At 38.0% G+C, this 19,738-nt stretch overlaps 1 protein-coding gene across 2 annotated transcripts in view; it reads right to left on the bottom strand.

Moving 5' to 3' along the window:
- NDUFAF2 (NADH:ubiquinone oxidoreductase complex assembly factor 2) overlaps positions 1-19,738 on the bottom strand; it is a 148,815-nt gene that overhangs the window by 24,437 nt on the left and 104,640 nt on the right. The gene's annotated exons all lie outside the window — the stretch shown is intronic.

Genomic DNA, 19,738 nt, shown 5'->3' with positions numbered 1-19,738 from the left:
TCCAAAATCCTCAACAAAATCCTAGCTAATAGGATCCAACAATACATTAAAAGGATCATCCACCACGACCAAGTGGGATTTATCCCCGGGATGCAAGGGTGGTTCAACATTCGCAGCTCAATCAATGTGATAGAACACATTAATAAGAGGAGGGAGAAGAACCATATGGTCCTCTCAATTGATGCAGAAAAAGCATTTGACAAAACACAACATCCTTTCCTGATTAAAACTCTTCAGAGTACAGGGATAGAGGGAACATTCCTCAAGTTCATAAAATCCAGCTATGAAAAACCCACAGCAAATATCATCCTCAATGGGGAAAAGCTGAGAGCCTTTCCCTTAAGATCAGGAACACATCAAGGATGCCCACTCTCGCCACTGTTGTTCAACATAGTACCAGAAGTCCTAGCAACAGCAATCAGACAACAAAAAGAAATAAAAGGTATTCAAATTGGCAAAGAAGAAGTCAAACTCTCTCTTTTCGCAGATGACATGATACTTTATGTGGAAAACCCAAAACACTCCACCCCAAAACTGCTAGAACTCATCCAGCAATTCAGTAATGTGGCAGGATACAAAATCAATGCACAGAAATCAGTTGCTTTCTTATACACTAACAACACAACTGTAGAAAGAGAAATTAGAGAAACGATTCCATTTAAAATAGCACCAAAAACTGTAAGATACCTTGGAATAAACCTAACCAAAGAGGTAAAGGACCTATACTCTAGGAACTACAAAACACTCATGAAAGAAATTGAAGAAGACAGAAAAAGATGGAAAAATGTTCCATGCTCATGGATTGGAAGAATAAACATTATTAAAATGTCTATGCTACCCAGAGCAATCTATACCTTCAATGCCATCCCGATCAAAATTCCAATGACATTTTTCAAAGTGCTGGAACAAACAATCCTATTTTTTTTTTTTAAGATTTTATTCATTTATTTGACAGAGAGAGACACAGTGAGAGAGGGAACACAAGCAGGGGGAGTGGGAGAGGGAGAAGCAGGCTTCCCATGGAGCAGGGAGCCCGATGCGGGGCTCGATCCCAGGACCCTGGGATCATGACCTAAGCCGAAGGCAGATGTCTGATGACTGAGCCACTCAGGCACCCCACAATCCTAAAATTTGTATGGAATCAGAAAAGACCCCGAATCGCCGAGATGTTGAAAAAGAAAAACAAAGCTGGGGGCATCATGTTGCCCTATTTCAAGCTATATTACAAAGCTGTGATCGCCAAGACAGCATGGTACTGGCACAAAAACAGACATATAGACCAATGGAACAGAATAGAGAACCCAGATATGGACCCTCAACTCTATGGTTAAATAATCTTTGACAAAGCAAGTAAAAACATGCAATGGAAAAAAGACAGCCTCTTCAATAAATGGTGCTGGGAAAATTGGACAGCTACATGCAGAAGAATGAAACTCGACCATTCTCTAACACCATTCACAAAGATAAACTCAAAGTGGATGAAAGACCTCAATGTGAGACAGGAATCCATCAAAATCCTAGAGGAGAACATAGGCAGTAACCTCTTTGACATTGCCCACAGCAACTTCTTTCAAGACATATCTCCAAAAGCTAATGAAACGAAAGCAAAAATGAACTTTTGGGACTTCATCAAGATAAAAAGCTTCTGCACAGCAAAGGAAACAGTCAACAAAACAAAGAAGCAACCCACAGAGTGGGAGAAGATATTTGCAAATGACACTACAGATAAAGGGCTGGTATCCAAGATATAAAGAACTTCTCAAACTCAACACCCAAAAAACATAATCAAGTCAAAAAGTGGGCAGAAGATAGGAAAAGACACTTCTCCGAAGAAGACATACAAATGGCTAACAGACACATGAAAAAATGTTCATCATCATTAGCCATCAGGGAAATCCAAATCAAAACCACATTGAGATACCATCTTACACCAGTTAGAATGGCAAAAATGGACAGGGCAAGAAATAACAAATGTTGGAGACGTTGTGGAGAAAGGGGAACCCTCTTACACTGTTGGTGGGAATGCAAGTTGGTAGAGCCACTTTGGAAAACAGTGTGGCGGTTCCTCACAAATTTAAAAATAGAGCTACCCTATGACCCAGCAATTGCACTACTGGGTATTTACCCCAAAGACACAGATGTAGTGAAAAGAAGGGCCATATGCACCCCAATGTTCATAGCAGCTATGTCCGCAATAGCCAAACTGTGGAAAGAGCTGAGATGCCCTTCAACAGATGAATGGATAAAGAAGATGTGGTCCATATATACAATGGAATATTACTCAGCCATCAGAAAGGATGAATACCCAACTTTTACATCAACATGGATGGGACTGGAGGAGATTATGCTAAGTGAAATAAGTCAAGCAGAGAAAGTCAATTATCATATGGTTTCACTTATTTGTGGAACATAATGAATAGCATGGAGGACATTAGAAGGAAGGGAAAAATGGGGGGGGGGAATTGGAGGGAGAGAGGAACCATGAGAGACTATGGACTCTGAGAAACAAACAGGGTTTTAGAGGGGAGGGGGGATGGGTTAGCCCGGTGATGGGTATAAGGAGGGCACGTACTGCATGGAGCACTGGGTGTTATATGAAAACAATGGATCGTGGATCACCACATCAAAAACTAATGTTGTGTTGTATGGTGACTAACATAACATAATAAAATTAAAAACAAAAACAAAAAAAACCAGAGGTACAAATAAAACACTGATTAATGTGTTGTTTCTTGTTCAAGGAAATTCCATATTGTAAAATATCCAATAACTAGAAAAAAAAACCAATAAAAGACTGATTCAAATTATCATGGCCCAAATACTAGTACCTAAAAGGTTAATCATATTCTTGTGAGTAGAATTTTTTTCACTGGGTCATATTCATACTTTCCTGGCAAGCAATTTGAAGATCAAAATTCCAGAGGATTCAAAACCCAGTGGATTTTTTTTTTTAAGTTTCTTACTTAGATAAATTTATTTTAAAAGACATCTTTCTTTAAATTTTTTTTTTTTTTTACCCGAGTGTAGCTGACACACAATGTTACATTAGCTTCAGGTAAAAACCCAATGGATTTTACAACAAAAAATATAACTAAAAACTAATTATCAAAATATAAGCACTAACTATCATCTGTGATGATTAGTTTTATGTGTCAACTTGGCTAGGCCACAGTACCCAGTTATTCAATTAAACACTAACCTAGGTGTTACTGCAAAGGTATTTTGTAAAAGCAGTCAACATCTATGATCCGTTGATTCTAAGTAAAGGAGCTATCCTTCATAATTTGGGTGACTCTTAAGTAGTCACTTGAAAGGCCTTAAAAGCAAAACTGAGAGTCCCGTGAGGAAGAAGAAATTCTGTCTCAAATCTGCAGGCTCAGCTCTTGCTCAAGAATTTTCAACCTGCTTGCCTGCCTTGCAAATATCTGACTTGCCAGCTCCTACAATCACGTAAGCCAACTCTCTGAAATAAATACATCTCTTAATTACATCTGCATCTATCCGCCTTCGTTCTTCCCTTCCCTCCCTCTCTCTCATCACTTCAACAAAGAAATGCCTCATGCCTTTTTCTGTGAGGAATCGCTAGGCTCCACAGTTCCCTACTTTTGCAGTAAAGTCAAGTCCATTGCAACTATGCCACCCCAGTACTGAAATATGCACATCTGCCCATCGGAAATGTACCACAGATTAGCACATTTAACAGAGTAAACGCATACATTTCTTTCCCTAGCCAGAGTGTATTCACTTAGTCAATGAATCTAGGGATCCAGTTTTTTAAGGAGTAAAAGAAAGCTGTTAAGAAGTGTAAAAAAAAAAAAAAAAAAAGTAGAAGTAAAAGAAAATTGTTTAAAAAGTCAAACCATGGGGAAAAGGAGGAACGATACATGGTAACTACAAGTGTTAATATAGTTTCTGGGATTTAACAGTACCTTTTAGTCTCAACTTCCTAATAGCCTGGGCAAAAAGCTAAACAAATTATGTAACTCTTTTTACTTAATAAAAGGAAACATATTTATTCTTTTAGAGAGAAAAAAAACTTTTTTCTGGTAGATAATTCCATGAAGAATTTGGTTTTGAGAAATTCTTAAATAAGAGATAAACAGCAAAATAACCAACATCTTCAATAATCACTTTCAAACAGATTCAGAAGTGATTATCTTCCAGCCTTTTCACTCGCTCAAAGGCCCAAAACAGAAAAGCTAGAACTTAATGAGGGAGGAGCTATATGTCTGATGATCTCACTTGATACAGGAGGTGGCTAGAATATCCCTTAGATCTTCACTGTTCAATGGTGAACACCGGCCACATGCAGCTTTGACAACCTGAAATGCGGCTAGTCTGAATTAAGATATGCTCTAAGGCAGGGTGCCTGGGTGACTTAGTTGAGCACCTGACTCTTGGTTTTGGCTTAGGTCATGATCTCAGGTCCTGGGATTGAGCCCCATGTTGGCGGGGGGGGGGGGGGTGCCCCCCCACTCAGCAGGGAGTCTGCTTGTCTCCCTCTCTCTGTGCCCCTTCCCCCCATCGTGTGCGGGCGTTTTCTCTCTCAAATAAATAAATAAATCTTTTTTAAAAAAAGATATGCTGTAAGTGTAAAATAAACACTGGATTTCAAAGATTAGTATTAAAAACATAAAATATGTCAATAATGAGATGAAATGATAATATTTTGATATACTTGGTTAAATAAAATACATTATTAAAATTAATTTCACCTATTTTTACTTTTTCTAACGGGCTTTTTGGAAAATTTAAAATTAAATATGTGGCTAACATATTTCTATTGCACAGTGCGGCCTTAGGCAATTCTTCCCCCAATTTTTCACAACAGGAAGCAAATGTCCAGTGGAGGACTAAGAGCATCAATACTGTGGGACTATCTCTATACAGCTCTGGCTCACCAGCTAGGTAGTTCTATCCTAGAAGATCTTTAGACAAAAAAAAAAAAAAAAAATCTTTAGACATAATTTCCTTCAGCCATACTTTTGAAAGGTTCAAATCTAAGATAATCTAAGGAATACTTCTGTAGGTCAGTTTGTTAGCAGTGTTCCATGTGGAAAGGAGATGCCTGCTTCTAATCCCTGATGGGCAGCAGTAAGATAGTCACTCCACAATCAAGCTAGAAAAGTACAATCAGGATTCTTACTAGGAAACCAAATCACTGGACTCCTGTATGAGTTAAGTTTCAATAATGCGTATAGGCCAAGTCAGCTGTTCTTGAAAAATTAATCTCAGGGTCTCTCAAGTATCTGGGCAAGTACTGAATGACAGCCCAGAATTTTATCCCATTAAGATGATTTTGGTCACAAAATTTTCAAGTATATCTGATAGACCTACACACACTCTTTCTCTTCAATATTTCTAAGGAACACATTATTTTGTGCCAACAGGACCAATGTGCACTCATGTTACAAAGTCAGTTGGCCTGATGAATTTAATTACTAGGTACTGACCATTTCAATTTTGGGCTCAATTTTGTCTACTACAGACAACAATTTTGGTTTCAATAAATCCAATGCTGAACAAGTGATCCCCGAGAAGAGGAGTAAGATCCTAGAGAGAGTGAAATAGGGAAGGAAAGCCAAACCAGAGGTATGCTTTGGATCTGGTCAGTGCTCTGGACTCTGGGACCCAATTCCTGCTGGAACCTTTTGAGGAGTCATGTTGAATGTGCCCGAACTGTCTCAATGTGCTTGACCTGTCTGCCTATGGGGCAGAAAGGGAGCATTTATCCATTAGCTCCTATCCCCCATGGATCAAGGGTCACCTGGTGTGGTAATCCTCACACATTTCCAGGTTTATTACCCACAGGTATCTCATGCTACAGTGTCAAAGCAGAAAGCTAAAGCTACTCAGCAGAGCTACAGTAACGTGATACGTATGATAGATGGTAGCTGCAGCTAGGCTGGAGTAAAGTAGGACAAGAGGATGTGAGGGAGGGCAGGTGATACTGGGTTCTTTTATGTCTGTCCCTTACATTGAGATTAAGAATTTAAATCACCTTGGGGCACCTGGGTGGCCCAGTCGGTTAAGCAGCTGCCTTCGGCTCAGGTCATGATCCCAGAGTCCTGGGATTGAGCCTCACATCGGGCTCCCTGCTCGGTGGAGAGCCTGCTTCTCCCTCTCCCACTCCCCCTGCTTGTGTTCCCTCTCTCGCTGTGTCTCTCTCTCTCTGTCAAATAAATAAATAAAATCTTAAAAAAAAAAAAAGAATTTAAATCACCTTGAACTACATGTAAAGAAAGAGTATCTTTTCACAAATTCAAAAATATTAAACTGCTCTGAATATTATGGTGGAAAAAACGCAGGCAGCTCTTAGGCCATACAAATGGGGAGAAGGAAACAAAGCAGAAAATTTGACAATAATTTCTATAAAGCAAACATTCAAAATACCACAACGTTATTCTCAAATGCAGATTAATCTCTTTAAAAAGATAGTTTAAATGAGTATAGAACTTAGAAATATCTCAACATAACTTCACATCAAATTAGGATTCGCCTGGACTTTAAATAATAACAAGCAGAAATAATAAAATAATAGCAGCTATCACTTATCTAATGCCTATCTTGAGCTAGGGCCAAGCATTTTACATATACCAGTCACTAGGTTAAAAAACTACTCTCAAGATTAGTAATTTTCAACTTTTTGTACTATGACCTTTAAGTAAGTATATCAGGGTTCTCAAAAGAAACAGAACCAATAAGATGTGTATGAATGTGTGTGTGTATATATATATTTATATGCATATATAGTATGTGTATGAATATATGTATATATATGGGCGAATTAATTTTTTTTTTTAAGATTTATTTGACAGACAGCGAGAGAGCGAGAGAGGGAACACAAGCGGGGGTTAGGGGGAGTGGGAGAGGAAGAAGCAGGCTTCCCGCTGAGCAGGAAGCCCGACTCGGGGCTCGATCCCAGGATTCTGGGATCATGACCCCAGCCGAAGGCAGATGCTTAACAACTGAGCCACCCAGGCGCCCTGGGAATTGATTAATTTTAAGGAATTGACTCACATAATTGTGGAGGTTAGGAAGTCCAAATCTTCCTGGTAGCCTGGCAGTCTGGAGACCCAGGGAAGAGGTGATGTTGCCTGAGTCCAAAAGGAATCTACAGGCAGAATCCACTCTTCCTCAGAGGATGTCAGTCTTTCTTCTCAACTAAGACTGGATGAGGCCCAGCCACATTATGGAGGATAATCTGCTTTATTCAAAATCTATTGTTGAATGTTCATATCAGCTAAAAAAAATTCCTTCACAGCAAAATCTAGACTAGTGGTTGACCAAATATCTGGATGCTATGGCCTAGTCAACTTGACACATAAAAATTAGCCATCGCAGGCACCTGGGTGACTCAGTTGGTTAAGCGTCTGCCTTCGACTCAGGTCATGATCCCAGGGTCCTGAGACTGAGTCCCCCCATCAGGCTCCCTGCTGAGCGGAGAGTCTGCTTCTCCCTCTGCCCCTCCCCCCCGAGCTTGTGCTCGCGCGTGTGCATTCGCGCGCGCCCACATGCGCGCGCTCTCTCGCAAAAATAAATAAATAAATAAATAAATAAATAAATAATCTTTTTTTTTTTTTTTTTAAGATTTTATTTATTTGATAGAGAGAGACACAGTGAGAGAAGGAACACAAGCAGTGGGAGTGGGAGAGGGAGAAGCAGGCTTCCCGCCGAGCAGGGAGCCAGATGCGGGGCTCGATCCCAGGACTCCGGGATCATGACCTGAGCTGAAGGCAGACGCTTAACCGACTGAGCCACCCAGGCGCCCCAATAAATAAATAATCTTAAAAAAAAAATTAACCACTGCAGTAAGAAATACATTTTACATTACAACTGACACACAAACATATGCATATATGTATGTGAAACAAGAATTTCAGCAAACAATACTCACCGTTAGTAAGGTTTTATATGCTGGTATTTCCTATCCCATATTTTTTTCTACTTTATTAAAAAGCAAAAATACTTATAACTCACTAAATTGATTTCACAGCCCTCTAATGTAGCACATAAATTGAAAAACCCTGCCCTAGATGACACATTCATTTGCTCATGTTTTAGAATACTGGTAAAGGGGCGCCTGGGTGGCTCAGTCGTTAAGCGTCTGCCTTCGGCTCAGGTCGTGATCCCAGAGTTCTGGGATTGAGCCCCACCGCATGGGGCTCCCTGCTCAGCGGGAAGCCTGCTTCTCCCTCTCCCACTCCCCCTGCTTGTGTTCCCTCTTTCGCTGTGTTTCTCTCTGTCAAATAAATAAAATCTTAAAAAAAAAAAAAATTTAGAATACTGGTAAAAAAAAATACATCACAGTGGCAACAGAATGTGGTATTTGAGAAGGAAATTAAGTATATTTGAATACATAAAACACAATGAACATATGTATATCAGAAAAATTATATAAAATGCCTAATTTCCTATCACCATAGGAACAACATACACATAGCAAATTAGTGTAGTATTTTATCACTGTCATAATAAATATTTGAGAATAAAATCTGGCATACCTAACTGTGACAGTCAACTGTGGCTTGGTATCCTAGAGGGTACATCACCCATACAATCTTCCTAAGCACCATTATTACCCCCATTTAAAGAAAACAAGTAACATCTGATAAAAGTGATCAGTAGCAATTTTTTTTTTTAATTTAGATTGTGAAAAAAATCATTACTTCTCCAGCATGGAAGAATAAGAGAAAAATCACAAGAAATTGTTTTGGTAAGATAACTGAGAAAGAGTGTGGATTAAAAAACAAAAACAAAAACAAAAACAAAACCCTGACCTCATTTTAACTCCCTTAACCTTTTTCACTCTGGATGTAAGCCCAGTTTTAAATGGGACATGTTTTAGTGACTGATGATATGTCTCAGAAGGTTAACTATTCAGAACTAATTCTGTATAATTTTTAATATGCACCTAGTAAGTTATGATGAATCTCAGAAGAAACTGAGCGTAAGCATATCTAAAAATAATAAATAATAGCACTTTATTTATATACATCTTTAAAAAAAACTTTTTTTGTTCCGCTCCTTAGAAGTCAGATAAAAGAGCAAAATAGAAGAAAAAGAATGTGCTAAGGATAAACTAAGCTGAAACTCAGACCTCAGCTTTGTACAGAGGCATATAAGAAGCAATCCTTTCAGAATGAGAAAGGTGGGATGCTTGAAATTTGAGATACTTTTTAGCAAGCCCTACCTAAAATCAATATTTTGAAAACCAGGAAGATTTACAACACAAACTAGAATAAAAATTTCTTGTACAATTAATAAATAGCTACAGTAAGGGAGATATAGTAGCTTATGCTTGAGTATGGACTCCAAGGAGCTCAAAATGCTCAAGTGATTCACTTTCATATCCTCCCACATTTTTCTAGAGGAACATGGCAAATTTATATCATCTCAGCTTTTACAAAGCTAGAGGTCAATATCAAAAAAGGTATATAGAAAAGGCATCTCTAAGTGTTACGCTCTTGTGTTTCAAGCACTGGCTTTATTCTTTTGATAGTTAAATGAAAACATCAGAATACAAAATAATAAAAGTATGCCCAAATTACAATAATGTACCAATATATGAATAACTTGTTAAAGTTGAGTTGTGCAACCAGCCATAGGATTTGGGGTAATTTACCATCTGTTTTTAAAATTGTTACACTAATTTTTTAATCAAACAAAGGGAAAAAAACAAGTAAAATCATAACTCTGGCCACGCCAGAGTCACAGAAGTACCCAATAATTATACTGGCAGGGATAAACTGCAGAGCTTCAGGTGTTCCTGAATGGGGAGAAGACTGCCACTTTGCCTGGTCAAATACAGGCACAAATGCGGTAGGCATGAGGGAGGTCAAATGACTGGCATAACTCCCACTCAACAGGAACTTTTCATTGTGAATGGTGGTAAACCCATCCAGACACATCATCTTCAGGGAGGAAGAAATGCTAGTAGGTGACTAAAGAATGGGATGCTGATCAAGCTCAAGGATATATCCTTTCTAGTCTTGGAAACCAAAGATCCTGGAATGACTGCACAACTGAAGACATAATGCTCTTGTGTAAACTTGCAATAAGATCTAATTCCTGAAGGCAATATGTGAATATTTTTCCCTTGCAATCTTAAAGATTAATCAGACGAATTCGCTTTCTCAGAGGGAAAAAAAAGATACTAAAACCAAAATCTAAACATAATTTAACAGAGTTATGGTATCTAGGACAGATTGGTACTACAAAAGAGGTCTACAAGGAAATTATGGTAGCTATTAAGCACATACAGGTGCTTAGTAAGTAACTGAATGAATAATAGAAATATATAAGCATTAGGGTTTTAACAAGGAATTCCAAAAACTAAGCCACACTGGTTTCTTTTTAAAGATTTAATTTATTTATTTGAGAGAGAGGGAGTAAGAGAAATAGTACAGGAAGAGGGGGGAAGGGCAGACGGAAAGGAAGAAGCAGACTCCCCACTGAGCAGGGAGCTAGATGAGGGGCTTGATCCCAGGACCCCAGGATCATGATCTGAGCCCAAGGCAGAAGCTTATGATCTGAGCCGAAGGCAGAAGCTTAACTGACTGAGCCACCCAAGGCGCCCCAACACACTGATGGTTTCTTATGCATACTGCTATGATAACTCCTTATGTGCTTTTAGTATTTTAGAATTTCAAGCATTCCAGTTTTCAGTTTATTCTAAATATCTTATTTTTGTATCAGGGACCCAACATGTTCTCTTAAAATATAGGATTACAAGGTTTCATTGTATTCTTTTTTAATAAGATATTTCAAGTGTATAAATATAGTTAATAATATTATATACACCCATGTGCCCACCATCCAGCTTAAGAAACAAAATACTGCAGCTATAACCAACTTAAGAAATAAAACACCACAGATAAAACACTACAGATATGACCATGATCCAGCTTAAAAAATAAAATACTACAGATATGACCAATAAAACACTGTGACCCCTCCCCCCAACATTCTCCTTCCCCAGAGGTAATAACTACCCTCAATTTCTTGTCTATCATTTTCATGCATGTTTTTAAAACTTTTACTACACCTTTATATATCCATAAACAATGGGAGCAGTGATTTCCTAAATTTGTTGGCATACGTATCTCTTAAGACTTTTGAAAACCATGTACCTATCTTGCACATTTAAGCTGACACTTAAATATAGCAAAGGATGTATTTTCCGGTTTATTGCATATTGGATGCATCCTCTAAGTACGTTTTTTGCCAAAGCCTTGGAGCTGCAGTTTAACTTATTCAATGTGGAAAATATAACCATATAACCTCATTGGCAAAGCCAGTCCTCATTGTCAAACCCAATCAGCCAAATGTGACTTACTCTCTGTCAGAAAAAGTCTAACTTAGTTTTTAAATTCAAATAAATGTATTATTATATGTCCCCATGACAACTTTCTCACTTGTGGATTTTAATTTTAAGAGAGATAAATGGATAGCTAGCTAGGTAGACAGAGAAACTATAAGGCATGGATCCCTGCCACGAGTTTGTCACCTGGCTGAAATAATGTGTTCCCCCTTCAGTAATTTTTACTGAAGCTTTCTCTGCTTTAGTCTCAAGAGACTCTCCCTCAGGAGAAATTCAGTCTCCAAGTCTCTGTTTGGTGCCCTGGAGATTTTTAAACCCCAAGGCAACGCACCAGAGTAAGATTTAGCATGGACGAGGGGTAAACTTTCCTTTTGAAAAGTGGGAGACAGATGACCATGAAAGACGTCAAAAAGGAGAACTGGCAGACCAGAAAGAGTTCTCAGGCAGATCATTTTTAGGAAAGACGACATATGGAAAGAGAGAATAGGGAAATTAATGTCTTTAAAGCGATCCATACCTGCATATCCCACTGAAAACCTTTGTGTTCTCAGCTGTAGAGGTATCCCAATTTGAAAGGCACTCATCAACAGCTGGGGTTGGCAAACCAGGATCTACCCACCACCTGTTTTGTGAATAAAGTTACAGGATCTACCCACCACCTGTTTTGCGAATAAAGTTACACTGCACACAACCACACTCGCTTGTTCACGTACTGCCTGCTGTAACTGCGTTCACACTACCACGGCCGAGTTAAATACGAGCAATGACACTGTGTCTCACAACGCCTGAAATAGTTACTTGCTGGTACTCTGGGGAACAACTTCGCTACCTCTCATCTATAGCACTGTTTTTTAAAATTCTTCTCTTTAAATCAAAATTACATATTCACATAATTTGTGCGGCCACATTGTTCTACAAAGCTTATTATGAAATATAGTTCTCTCTCCCCCCAAACAACTACTTTATATGCTTTCACTTGATGTCTCCGGTTATGGCACAGGCCAAACAAGGGAGCCACGAAAATGAAAATGTTTGACAGCTATAAAGGAGATTCTGCTCCTGATCCCTCCTCAATATCTAAATAACATTCGTATGTTATCACTTCTTTATTTTTCAAATTTAAGCACTGTATATTAACTTACTATTGAAAATGAGGATTTACCTCATCCTTCTTGAGGCTTAATACTCTCAATATAGTGGTATATCAATATTCAATATTTATATGATTATGAATACACACTATAACAAGTAAGTTATCTAGTATACCAGGATTATTTTTCTTTTTCCTACCTAAGCTTTGTTTTCCTTAGAAATAATAAGTAAATTCTGTGTATTTTCCAGGTATTGGAATTATACTATCTATAATTCAACCTCACTTGTTAAGTTCAGTAAGTATATGTTCATTCAATCACTCCTATTTTCAGATTGGTACCTCTTCCCTCAAATTTGTCTGGATATTGTTTTTCCTTTTCCATATATAAACTCCCAGTTCTCAGTTGGGTAGAGAAGTTGCTGGGTTTTCAAACTTTCACAAAGAGAATTTAACAGCATCCTTCTTTTTACTTCAGGAGACTTAACCCTGAGATCGTACTATTATTTAATATATGGTTCATGTTCAAACTTTACTAATTACCCCAATACTGTCCTTATTTATAGCTAAGTTCGCCCCCCTAATCCAGGGTCACAAATTACATTTAGTTGCCATGTTGATTAGTCTTTCTTTGTTGTTCATAACACTGACATGACCTGAAATGTGTTCCAATTTAGGTTTTCCAGTTCTTTCCTCATGATTAGATAAAGATCATGCATTTTAAGAAATACAACGTAAGTATTGTCTGATTCTCAGTGCATTACACAAGGGGCACACAATGATGTCAAGTTGTTCTACTTGGTACAACTTTTGACCACTTGGTTAAGGTGGTATCCACTAGATTTATCTACTATAAACGTACCTTTTTTCCCCCTTTGTAATTAGTAAGTATTCTGTAAGGAGATAACTTGAGCTCACGTAAATATCCTGTTTCCCAACAAAATCTGTCCCAATGGCTTTAGTACACACTAATGATTTTTCCTGAGTAAGCTATTACAATGATCACTGAAAAATGGTGATTTTTTGCAACTCTACCATTTTGCCTACAATTTATTGGTTAGCATCTAATTGCTTCTTAAACAGATTTTCAACCGGGTTATTGTTTTTAGCACCAGCCTCAACTCCACTTTTAGGATTTCCTGGCACTGCCAATTACTGAGCATTCGGGGGTTCTGTGATGTAAACGGGGTTGCTTCGGGGCTTTCTTCTCTGCCAGATTAGAAGACATTCTCAATTTTCCTAAATTTGTTACCACCTGTTCATCTGCTTTCCAGCTTCCAAAACAATGTTGCTGTTTTTTCCTCTTCAATTTCTTTGACCTTGTAGGTTTATGCTTTTTAAAATAAATCCCTTTGCTGTTGTTTTCATTAGGCTTGAAAAGATAAAGTAAATTCATAGCTTAACTTGCTAATTTTGCTTGAAGGTCCGTTAATCTTTCCTTGCTTTCAAACTTTATAGAAATGGTATCCTACTGTATGAAATCTTCTGTAACTTCTCTTTTTGCTTGACATCATGTTTCTGAGATTTAGCCCCACTGATACACCCAGCTCTAGGTCATTCATCTTTAATGAATGATGTTTTTGTTTTTGTTTTTTTAAAGATTTTATTTATTTATTTGACAGAGAGAGACACAGCGAGAGAGGGAACACAAGCAGGGGGAGTGGAAGAGGGAGAAGCAGGCTTCCCGCAGAGCAGGGAGCCCGATGCGGGACTCGATCCCAGGACCCTGGGATCATGACCTGAGCTGAAGGCAGTCGTTTAACCAACTGAGCCACCCAGGTGCCCTTTAATGAATGACGTTGTAACCCAGCATACAAGCATGCTGCAATTTTCTCACCCATTTCCACTGTATAACCAGAAATGATAGTGTGAGGTTTGAAGTACGGGTCTGTTTTTCCACAAGAACCTACACTCTATCTTTGCAATTTAAGGTATCAGGAAAGTGAGGTTACATATGCAAAAATGTCCATTTTAAGACATTTCAATTCTGTAACTTATAAAACGAACACAATAATACTGGGCACTGAGAACTCAATCAGTAAGTGTCAGTTACTTGGAGACAATGGTAAAATGGACCTCAAGATTTCAGAAATAAGATTCCTTGCTGAAAGTTAAACTGTAAGATCAACACAATATAGGCCAGAGCAGAGATGTGAAAAGAATAAATGAAAGAATATAGCTGCAGGGCCAGCAACATTTGATCATAATATAACCACTGTAAGAGCCAAATCAATAATATGTCAGTCAGAACCGGGAAGCAAAGAAAAAAGACAATCACAGAGGCAAACACTGGCAATCCATACAGTGTGTCCCTGAAAGCCTCAACCAGCATGTAGCAATTTTTCCTATTCCAAATCATAAGGTTATTCCTAGGATAGAGACAGATGTTGGTAACTGTGGCCAATTCTATCTAAATATTTCCATTCCTATGGGTCAGATTATCCCTATTTTGAGATGCACACAATAGGCAATTTTAGGCCTGATGCAATTAAACATTTATTTTACTTAACGCCCCATATCCTAAAGACATACTCACCAGGTAACCTACTGTTTTTCTCCTGTGCCAACTGAATTACTATTGTAAATTAATATACTGAAATTCTGGCTACTATTTCAAACTCACATGTCTTTTAGGAATTGTGATATCTTTTAGAGCCAAATCACCTTGGACATGGACAAAAACGAGTTTGGAGCTTTCAGCTCAGATCTTAGAACACAGTCAAGTAAACAAGTTACTGTGAAGTATTATCCTATGCTACCCCAACCTTTTGTTTGACTACAGCATCACCATCTCCAACTCCATTTTCTACTGGTTTATAGAATTTCCTCTTCCTTTTTCATGGAGCATATGTATTAAAAATGAAGCAGGTGAGGTCCATTATTACAGCTTTCTTCTACTGTCTGTAAACCTCTTCCTGAGTCATGTATTTTGTCAATACTTGGCAATACATCTATTTACTTTTTAAAATGGAAAACTTTATTTTGTTTCCTACTGTTTTGTCAGTCTGAAAGGAGAAGCAATATTTAAAAATATTTGCTATATGTGATTTCTAATGGAATAGAGTCACTGTTAGGAAAAGTCTACCTCATTAATTTTGTGACATGTTAATTCAACTGGTACCACACTGATGAACAGGTGCTGTACTACATTGGCAACCTGCAGCAAAATGTGGATTTCTAGGACAGCAGGACAGGCAATGCTCACCTTCAAAATATGTTCAGTTTAACAGGGTCATTTTATAATTGGCTGTCAGGAATTCAAACTCTGTCATGGAAACCATGTAATATACTGACATGCCACTGAGATTTCCAATTCTGTTGACAAAAGCCTATCTAATAATGAATCAGGCTCTGTGTTAGGTGTCTGTGACCTACAAATGAATGAGACATAATCCTTGTGCCATACAGCTTTACAATATAGTCAGAAAGACAAATGAACAAAACAAAGAGTGGGAATACTGAACTCAAAGGGCTATACAGCTGTACAAGGCATATAGTTATATCCAGAAAGGAGTGATTAACTCTATGAGATAAAAAGTTGAGGAAAGCATCAAAGAATTTTAAAGGGAATTAAGCATGAGCAGAAGTGTGCCAGCTGATGAGAGAGGGGAAAGAGAGTAAACCTGAGAGACCGTAAGAAGTTCCTCGGAGAGGACAGTGGGTGTACCCAGTGTAAGGAGGAAAGTAAGAAAACTGGGCTGGGCACATATCAGGAGGCCTTGCATGGTCTGCCAAGCAATGAAACCTTCTTTTGGCTAGAGCTTCCCAAGAAGTGTGCCTAAAAATCTATTCCTTCATGCCTTCAAAGAGGCCAGGAGAAAAAATGTGGGGTCATAGGTTAGGTGTGTGTTTGATTTTATAACAAAGAGCCAGTTTTTGAAAATGGTTGTATTACTTTCACAACAACCAGCACTGCGTGAAAGTTATGGTTGCTTTAGTTATAGCTGTTGTTAATCTCTTGAATTTTCACTCTTTTCATGGGTGTGCAGTACAGTGGCATCTCATTGTGGTTTCCCTGATAACTAGAGATGGTGAGTATCTTTTCACATGCTGAGTGATCATTCTTGTATCTTATGAAGTGACTGTTCAAGGTTTTTATCCCATTTTTATTAGTTTTGTCTTTTTTTCTTTTAAATCATTGAGTTGAGGTGTTCTTTATTTAGTGTGGATACGAGTCCTTTGTCAAATACATGGATTGTGATTATTTTCTCCTAGTTTATTGCTTTCCTAATGTTCTCTTTGGATAAGCTTAGTTTTTAATTTTGATTAAGTTTAATTCATCAATGTTTCTCCCTTCTGGATAGTGCTTTCGATGTCCTGCCTACCTCAAAGTTGTGAAGATACTCCACTATGTTTTCTTCTAGAAGCATTATAAGTTTTAGCCTTTATGTTTAGTCTCTGCTCCATCTTGCATTAGTACTGGTACATGATGTCAGGTAGGGATCAAGGTTTATTTTTTTCCCACATGGATATTAAGTTATTCTAGCATCTTTTGTTAAAAAGACTTTCCAATTGTAATTGTGTTCCTTCGGTGCTACTGTCAAAAGCCCATTGGCTGTATAGTGTCTACTTCTGGATCCTCTATTCTTTTCCATTCACTTATTTATATATGCCAATGCCAGTACCACACTGTCTTGATTACTATGTAATTACTATAGAGTAAATCTTAATGCCAGACAGTATATGTCCTCTAATTTTTGTCTCCTTTTTCATGATTGCTTTCAGATACTTTAGGGCCTTTGCATTTTCAAATACATTTTAGAATTCATATACATTTTGATTTTGACAAGTCTGATGGGATTTTAATTGGATTTTTATTTGACTGACTCTCTACATCAGTGGTTCACAAAGTATGGATCAGTAGCATCAGCATCACCAAGGAACTTGTTATAAATGAAAATATTCAGGCCTTCCCCTTGACCTAGTGGATCAAAAACTCTAGGGCTGGGACCCTGCAATCTGTGTTTTAACAAGCCTTCCTGGTGATTCTGATGCATGATAAAGTGTAAGACTTGCTGCTGCAGATCAATTTGGAAGAATTAACATCTCAGCAATATTAAATATTCCTATCCACGAACAGATATTTCTCTCCATTAATTTAGGTCTTCTTCAATTTCTCTCACCAGCATTCTGTAGTTTTAAGTGTACATGTCTTGCATATATTTTGCTTAATTTATATCAGGCTGTTTTATGTTCTGATGCTACTGTAAATGACATTTTAAGCATTACTGGCTAGCCTTTAACCATAGTGTAAAGGTGAAAGGGAAAAAAGGCTCTTTGGGGTGGGAGTTCACTAAGAGACTTGAAAAAAAGTAGAGAGCTTGAATGATTGGTAACATCTTGAAAACTAACTAGTTTTAACAGGCATGCAAGATAAGGAGGTTGTTTCCAATGAATTGATATAGGCATTAAGCAAAAGCAACTGTGAAGATCACAAAAAGAGGGACAACCAGATGTGCTCTCCCATAGTCTTGTCAAAATTTTCTACAATCTTTACAAAAAGTTCAAAACATGAGTATCCAGCCTCAGGATCCAGCTGCTAAATTGAAAGACAGAAGACAGAGTAACGTGTTGAACTACATGAAGAACATAAGATCGAAAAAATCTAAACTGTGGCAAGCTCTACAGGTCAAATGGGCTAGGTTTTTCAACAGACAAATTTAGAAGAAAATAAAAGGGATGGAGGAGAACCACAAAGAATGACAGATATTTAAATCAAATGTGAAGTTTTTACAAAATGGACAACTCTAAACTAAAATGTACATCTGGGTGGTCAAATTAGTTAAAACTGTGAGAAAATGATTATTGTAAAAGTCAAGTTCAGGGTTTCTTTTGGGGGAGGTTGTACTGAGACAGGGCATATGATTCTGGAGTAGCTGACAAAGTTCTGTTTCTGACCTGTGTGGAATTCACCTTATAATAACCCATTAAGCTGTACATTTAATTCTTGTGGTTTTCTGTATACTTGTCTTATTTTACATTAAATATAGGTTTTATTCTCTTAATATGACACATACAGAATCTGGAATTTAAGAATTTACAAGTTTTAGTGGTAGAATGGTGTTTGGTGATAAGAACCAAGTTGTGGCTATGGAAGCGGTTGTTCAATTGAGGTAGGGATATTAGTATGGATGAAGTAAAAACAAACAAACAAAACGGAACAGCTAAGACTCGGGAAGGCACTGAAGGAGAAGTCTATAAGTTTGGTTCTCATCTCCACCATCAGTGTGGGGAGTGGCCTGGAAGTTGGCAGAGACAAAAATTATAAACAGGTGGAGAAAAATATACTTAGATTGCCGAGTTACTACTCTCCCCTGGCCCCATAAAATTTAAGAATATTTTTGGAAGTGACTAGGGAAAGAAAGGGGCAGTTGAACCCACTTTCTTTCTGTGGGTTGTGGTAAAATGAGCATGAAGAGGCTCACTATCTTTCAGACACAGGCAGATTTCAGTTGCGGCTTTGTGGTAGAGAAAGTTCCTAAGAAAATATTAAAGGTGAAGGGTAATTTGCTAACAAAGAAAGAGAAATTCCTGAAACATGATGGAAAAGAAAAGATCAGGAGGGAGGAAAAGGGTGTGTGTGTGTGTTGGGAAGGTACAGAAGAGCATAAAGAAGGATGAGATTGACAGAACTTTAGAAAAGAGGCAAGGGAAGGCTCCTTTTCATATATTCAAGAATGTGAGCACCATGGATGGAATAGCTTGGTCTTATTGTTCTAATTGGAGCTTGTGTGAAAAACCTGAAATTTATAGGGTGGTGTCTTAGGCCTAATTGTTGCAGTTTTCTCCATCTAATCACTTTGCGTATCAACGTTTCCATTGAAGAAGGCTTTTAAAGTTCTAAGGATAGAAGAAACATCTTTAGTTCTGAGAACAGGAGCTCTTACTATGGTTAAGAGAAGGGTTCTCAGGAGGGCTCCTCGATGATTCCTACCATTGTAAACCACTGGGGATGCCTCTGAATCTTGGATCACAATGACTTTTCTTCCTTTTTATTCCAAGATTCACTGATATTAGAAGGATTTGACAAGAGTAGGGCAGGGCCATAGTGGAAACAACATACAAAGCTAGAAATGGGTTTAGAGATGCACTCATTCAGACTCTGGCCTGACAAACATTGTTGGGCTAGTACAGGAGAAATGGAGCATAAGTATGTCAATTTATGGGTCATCATGAATTCTACCTCTCAACAAGTGGGGCCTGAATGTTGGAGCCCATTTCTCTTGTTATCAGGGTTGTAGTAGTGATGGGAGAGGGGAGAGAAAACAGAAAGGAAGTCCTAAATAGAAGAAAAGGAACAGGTAGTACACTAATGAATTTGGGAA

The sequence above is a fragment of the Mirounga angustirostris genome, unplaced genomic scaffold (assembly GCF_029215605.1).
Source record: "Mirounga angustirostris isolate CCGP_5_RB_7025 unplaced genomic scaffold, mMirAng1.0.hap1 SCAF_7, whole genome shotgun sequence".
Taxonomy (NCBI): Eukaryota; Metazoa; Chordata; class Mammalia; order Carnivora; family Phocidae; genus Mirounga; species Mirounga angustirostris.
This window is presented reverse-complemented; position numbering and strand designations above follow the sequence as displayed.